This window comes from Pantherophis guttatus, chromosome 11, assembly GCF_059756535.1.
Source record: "Pantherophis guttatus breed Tessera chromosome 11, ASM5975653v1, whole genome shotgun sequence".
Classification (NCBI taxonomy): Eukaryota; Metazoa; Chordata; class Lepidosauria; order Squamata; family Colubridae; genus Pantherophis; species Pantherophis guttatus.
Window position 1 is genome coordinate 24,081,971 of NC_142073.1, and position 6,000 is coordinate 24,087,970.

The window sequence follows — 6,000 nt, forward strand, 5'->3', positions numbered from 1 at the left end:
GAAAGAGAAGGGCAAACAGATACCTCTCTCTTCCTGCTTCTCCCCACAGTGCTATGGAGTCCCACACCACCCCTCTGGCGGGACCAGAAATCTGGACTCATCCCTGGAGATCAGAATGGGATCTAAGAGCAACTCAGATGATCAAAGGCCTGGAGACTAAAACATACGAAGAACAGCTGCAGGGTTTGGGTCTGGCTAGTCTAAAGAAAAGAAGAATTAGGGATGACAAGATAGCAGTCTTCCAGTATTTGAGGGGCTGCCACAAAGAAGAGGGGGTCAAATTACTCTCCAAAGCACCTGAAGGGAGGACAAGAAATAATGGATGGAAACTAATCAAGGAGAGAAGCAACCTGCAACTAAGGAGAAACTTCCTAACAGGGAGGACAATTAACCAGTGGAAAAGCTTTGCCTTCAGAAATCGTGGGCACTCCATCACTAGATTCTCCATCATTAAGAAGAGACTGGACAGTCACTTGTCTGAAATGGTCTAGGTTCTCCTGCTTGAGCAGGCTGGACTAGAAGACCTCCAAGGTCCCTTCCAGCTCTATTCTATTCTATTCTATTCTATTCTATTCTATTCTATTCTATTCTATTCTATTCTATTCTATTCTATTCTATTCTATTCTATTCTATTCTATTCTATTCTATTCTCCAATCTCTCTGGGTAGTCCTTGAGTGGCAACAGTGATGGATCTGTCCGTGATGATTGCAATTTGTGATAGTTATAGATTGGGTCTCCCATGTGTCCAACCTGATTTTAAGACCTTTTTTTTTTTGCAGTGAATGCCACAGTTGTTAAGTGAACCAATTTGTTTGCTATTAGTTTTGTTGAAACCTGGAAGTAAATGCTGGTTTATAGCAAAACCATTGTAAGATGTCATCATACGATCGCAAGATACTGCAAAGAGCCATAAATGCTGGCTGGTTGCCAAGAACCCAAAATCTGGTCATGTGATTACAGGGGGAGGAGGTACTGAGTCCAAATTTGGGAGAGAAATTTGGCTTTTTCTCAGTTGGCCAGATCACTAAATCTAGTTTGGTTTCGGCTTCTAGATTACTTGTCCCTCCCAAAAGTGTGTGTTCTCCATTCTTCTTATATTTGGCCTTGCTCAGCTGAGAGGAATTTTTATTTACCTAGGATGTTTATTAACTGCTTTAAACTAGAAAATCTTCAAGCAGGATCTGTTGGAGCAACTGTCATGCCACCAGAGGAAGGTCAGAATATCAGGCCACAAGACAATTATCTGTAACATCAGTTACAAGCTGTTTGTTCATTCATCTCTCTCTGCTGGCAAAGCACAATTACTCAGAATCTAAAAGGTTTTTTTTAATAGATTAGATTAGATTAGATTAACAGAGTTGCAAGGAACCTTGGAGGTCATCTAGTCCAACCCCCTGCCCAAGCAGGAGACCCTACACCAGAGGTCTTCAAACTTGGCAGGAGAATTCTGGGAGTTGAAGTCCACAAGTCTTAAAGCTGCCAAGTTTGAAGACCGCTGCCCTACACCATTTCTGACAGATGGGAGTCCAGTCTCTTCTTGAAAGCCTCCAGTGATGAAGCTCCCACAACTTCCGAATGCAACTTCTGTTCCATTGGTTGATTGCTCTAACTGTCAGAAAATTTCTCCTCATTTCTAGGTTGAATCTCTCCTTGTACAGTTTCCATTCATTGTTCCTTGTCTGGCCTTCAAGGTGCCTTGGAGAATAGCTTGACCCCCCCCCCTCCTCTCTGTGGCAGCCTCTTAGATATTGGAACGCTGCTATCGTGTCTCCCCTGGTCCTTCTCTTCACTAGAGTAGCCATGCCCAGTTCTTGCAACCATTTATTGTATGTTTAAGTCTCCAGTCCCCTCATCATCTTGGTTGCTCTTCTCTGCACTTTTCCTAGAGTCTCAACATTTTTTTAATAGTATGGTGACCAAAACTGGATGCAGTACTCTAGCTGTGGTTTTAAAATAAGTGTGCTTTAAAAAGGTGCAAGAGACTGCAGAAATGACAGTCTATCCTGGGATGGGGGAAGCCCTACAAAGAATGCCTAATATTGTACAGTCTCCTATCACCCCTCCCCTCCAAAAAAGTGAGGATCAGGGGATTTGCAGGCTGCGGTCGAAAAAGGCAGGATGCTGTCCATGAGAGAGTCATGTGCTTTTCATATACGATGCTCCGTTGATCTTTTTCGTCATAGGGCAGGTATCAGTATGGAGGTAGCATTGGTGGAACATATTTTTTTAATAGTAATTTTATTAAGAATATAATTACAATAAAAAGTAATGCAAACAAAAAAACTAAAAGATTAAAAAGAAATAGTATAAAGTGCAGAAAAGAAAGGGAAAAAGAAACAGAGAAATAGATAAAAGCAACATAGTAAAGAAACAGAAAAGAAATATATAAAGAAATGATTTCCCAAGCAGGAGGTTGGATTAGAAAACCTCCAAGGTCCCTTCCAACATTGTATTTGGTAAAATGGGAAATCAGCGAATATTCAGAGTTTGGGCTACACCGCAATATCCAAAATACTTCCCCAAGGAAGGCAAACAATGACAACCATTTTCATATCCTTTATTGATACCAAGAAAATAACTTGGACATACGGATGAAATTACAAAGAGCTGAGCTTGCTCGAGGCCCTATATTTTGCCAGGAGGAAGTGCAAAAATCTCTAGAAACTCAGACCTCCTCCTCCTCCTCTTCCCCATATCCTGATTCTGAATAAACAGGCATTTAGAGAAAAGCACGCCAGATGCTCACCCTAAATGCCGGCGATCCAATTTGCTTCAAAAAGTAAATCCGCGCTTCCATTTCCACCCTTGCTGTGTAATGTGACGTTATTCTCGGGAGCAACTCAGGGGGAAGCTGTCCTGCCATGTTGTGAGCAATGTGTTGGAGCAGCTGAGACAGTGTGAATGCGAACCCAACGAGCATGGCGGTATCAGGTTGCCAGGCCCAGCAGCAGATTTGAGATGGGCTGAAGAAAGCAGCTGCAGGAGAGCTCTTGGTCCTGTGGACGAGGTTAACCTTGGCTGCTCGCACAGTGGGAAAATCTCTTAAGGTCGTCCTCGACTTACCACAGTTCGCTTAGTAACTGTTTGAAGTTACAACAGCACTGAAAAAAGTGATTTAATTAATTAATTAATTAATTCATTAATTCATTAATTTAATTTGTATTCCGCACCTTCTCCCAAAGGGACTCAGGGCGGTGAACAGCCAAAATTAAAATACCTACAATACAAATGTTAAGATAATTAAAAGAGATTAAATCAATTGGCCTCCCAATGTAAAACCCCAAGTCTATAAAATTTAAAAACCATTTAGGCTAGGCCGGCTTGCTGGAATAAATAAGTCTTCAGGGCCTTTCGGAAAGCGCGGAGGTCCAGGGTCAGTCGTATTCTGGGAGGAAGCTCATTCCAGAGGGCGGGTGCCCCCACAGAGAAGGCTCTCCCCCTGGGGGCCGCCAGCCAACATTGCTTGACCGACGGCCCCCTGAGGAGGCCCTCTCTGTGCGAGCGTATTGGCTGGTGGGAGGTTATCGGTAGCAGCAGGCGGTCTCGTAGGTACCCTGGCCCTAAGCCATGGAGCTCTTTAAAGGTGAGAACCAACACCTTAAAGCGCACCCGGAAGACCACCAGGAGCCAGTGCAGCTCACGCAGGAGCAGTGTTACGTGGGAGCGCCACGTCGCTCCCATAATCACTCGCGCGGCTGCATTCTTATGACCATTTTTCACACTTGTGACCATTGCAGCATCCCCATGGTCATGTGACCAAGATTCAGATGCTTGATAACTAGTTCATATTTATGACCGTGGCAGTGTCCAAAGGTCATGGGATTCCCTTTTGCGACCTTCTGACAAGCAAAGTCAATGGGGAAGCCAGATTCACTTAACAATTGTATTACTAATTTAACAACTGCAAGTGATTCACTTAACAAATGTGGCAAGAAAAGCCATAAAATGGGACAAAACTCATTTAACAAATTTCTCACTTAGCAACATAAACTCTGGGCTCAATTGTGGTCATAAGTCGAGGACTACCTGTCATCATCTTCATCATCTTTTAACAATCCCATAATCCCTTGTGGGGTGGAGTCTGGGCAACTGAATGGAGCTGAGAGTTTACTGGCCGGATGCCCTTCCTGTTGCCAGTGCGGACTTATATTCAGCAGATATATTCTCAGAGTGCCGAGAGAGAGAAATATCTGCCTCTACCTAGGATCGAACTCACAGCCTCCTGATTGTGAGGCGAGAGCTCCACCTGTAGGCCACCACACCACTAAGTTGAGGACTACTTGTATTGTCTCCATAATGATACCTGGGCTTTCAGCCAGAGAGAACCTCAACGCATCCTCTGATGAGGAAGGGCTCACCTTTGCTATCTCAAATTGCTCATGGACTCTGTGCAAAATTGACAATTAACACATTATAGCTATCTACACCCCAAACAGTAAAGCCCAAAGGAGCCAATGACATTTCAGCCTGGCTGGTGATATGAACCTAGGCAGGGTTCAGTGTGTCCTTTCAACCCTCAAATTGTACTCATTTAACAAAACTTGTTAAAGAAAAGCACAGAAACCCCGAGCACACTCTGGCTTGATCCAGAGCACAGGTGCACATGTTCCCCTTCTCTTTCTCCTTGCATTCTTAAGCATCAAAATATTCATTCAGATATGTATTTATTTCAATTTGATCACAAATGTTTTTAAAGTTCCCTTAGAGAAACTACCGTATTTTTCGGACTATAAGACGCACCGGATTATAAGACGCACCTTAGTTTTTGGGGAGGAAAATAAAGAAAAAAGCTGATTGGCGGGTGGATCGGCCTCCAGAATACCCCCAATCAGCTGTTCCGAGAGGTGAATTTTAGCAACAGGTTCCTTGGTTGTGAGCTCTGTGCCTTGCTTTTTTTTCTGCCTCTGAAATGGAGGTTTCAGGGCAGGGCTGCTTTCAGAATATAAGACACACTCAGATTTTCACCCTCTTTTTTGGGGTGCATCTTATACTCTGAAAAATACGGTAGCTTTCAAGCTGGAAATTGGTGGATTTCTAATATCTGGGCAGAGTTGCCAAAAGTTGTTCAGATCTCAGATACAGACACACTTTAACAAAGTTGGAAGGGACCTTGTAGCAGACATGGGTTTCAGCAGGTTCTGACCAGTTTTGGAGAACCGGTAGTGGAAATTTTGAGTAGTTGGGAGAACCAGTAGTAAAAATTCTGACTGGCCCCGCCCCCAATCTATTCCCTGCCTCCCAAGTCCCAGCTGATCGGGAGGAAGTGGGGATTTTGCAGTAACCTTCCCCTGGAGTGGGGTGGGAATGGAGATTTTACAGTATCCTTCCCCTTCCCCTTCCCCTTCCACGCCCACCAAGCCACGCCCACCAAGCCATGCCACGCCCACAGAACCAGTAGTAAAAAATTTTGAAACCCACCATGGCCTTGTAGGTCATCTAGTCCAACCCCCTGCCCAAGCAGACCCTGCACCATTTCTGACAGATGGCAGTCCAGTCTCTTCTTGAAAGCTTCCAGTGATGAAACTCCCACATCTCCTGCCCATTATGGTCATAACTTGAGGATCACTTTTATGAGCTTCCAAGCAGGAGCGCTGTGCTTGCCTCGTTCCTCTTAGATTTGACCTGTAAATGTTCCCCTACTTCCAGTCCCTAGCCCTCCATTGGAGAGAACGTCTGCTTCATTCAGCTTCTAGTCTACTTTCTTCTGCCCCACACATTTCCTTGGCCATCCCAACCTTCTCTTCCACCCCACCCCCCGCTTCTCTGCACCAATCCACCTCTTATTTTATAAATGGTTTGAAAACAGAAGCAGAAGTTAGTAAATTTATAATTAAGGATGATTAATAATATAGAGCTAAATGTATATATAGCAGGGGTAAAATCCAGCAGGTTCTGACAGGTTCTGGAGAACCAGTAGCAGAAATTTTGAGTAGTTCGGAGATCTGGCAAATGCCACCTCTGGCTGGCCTCAGAGTGGGGTGCGAATGGGGATTTTGCAG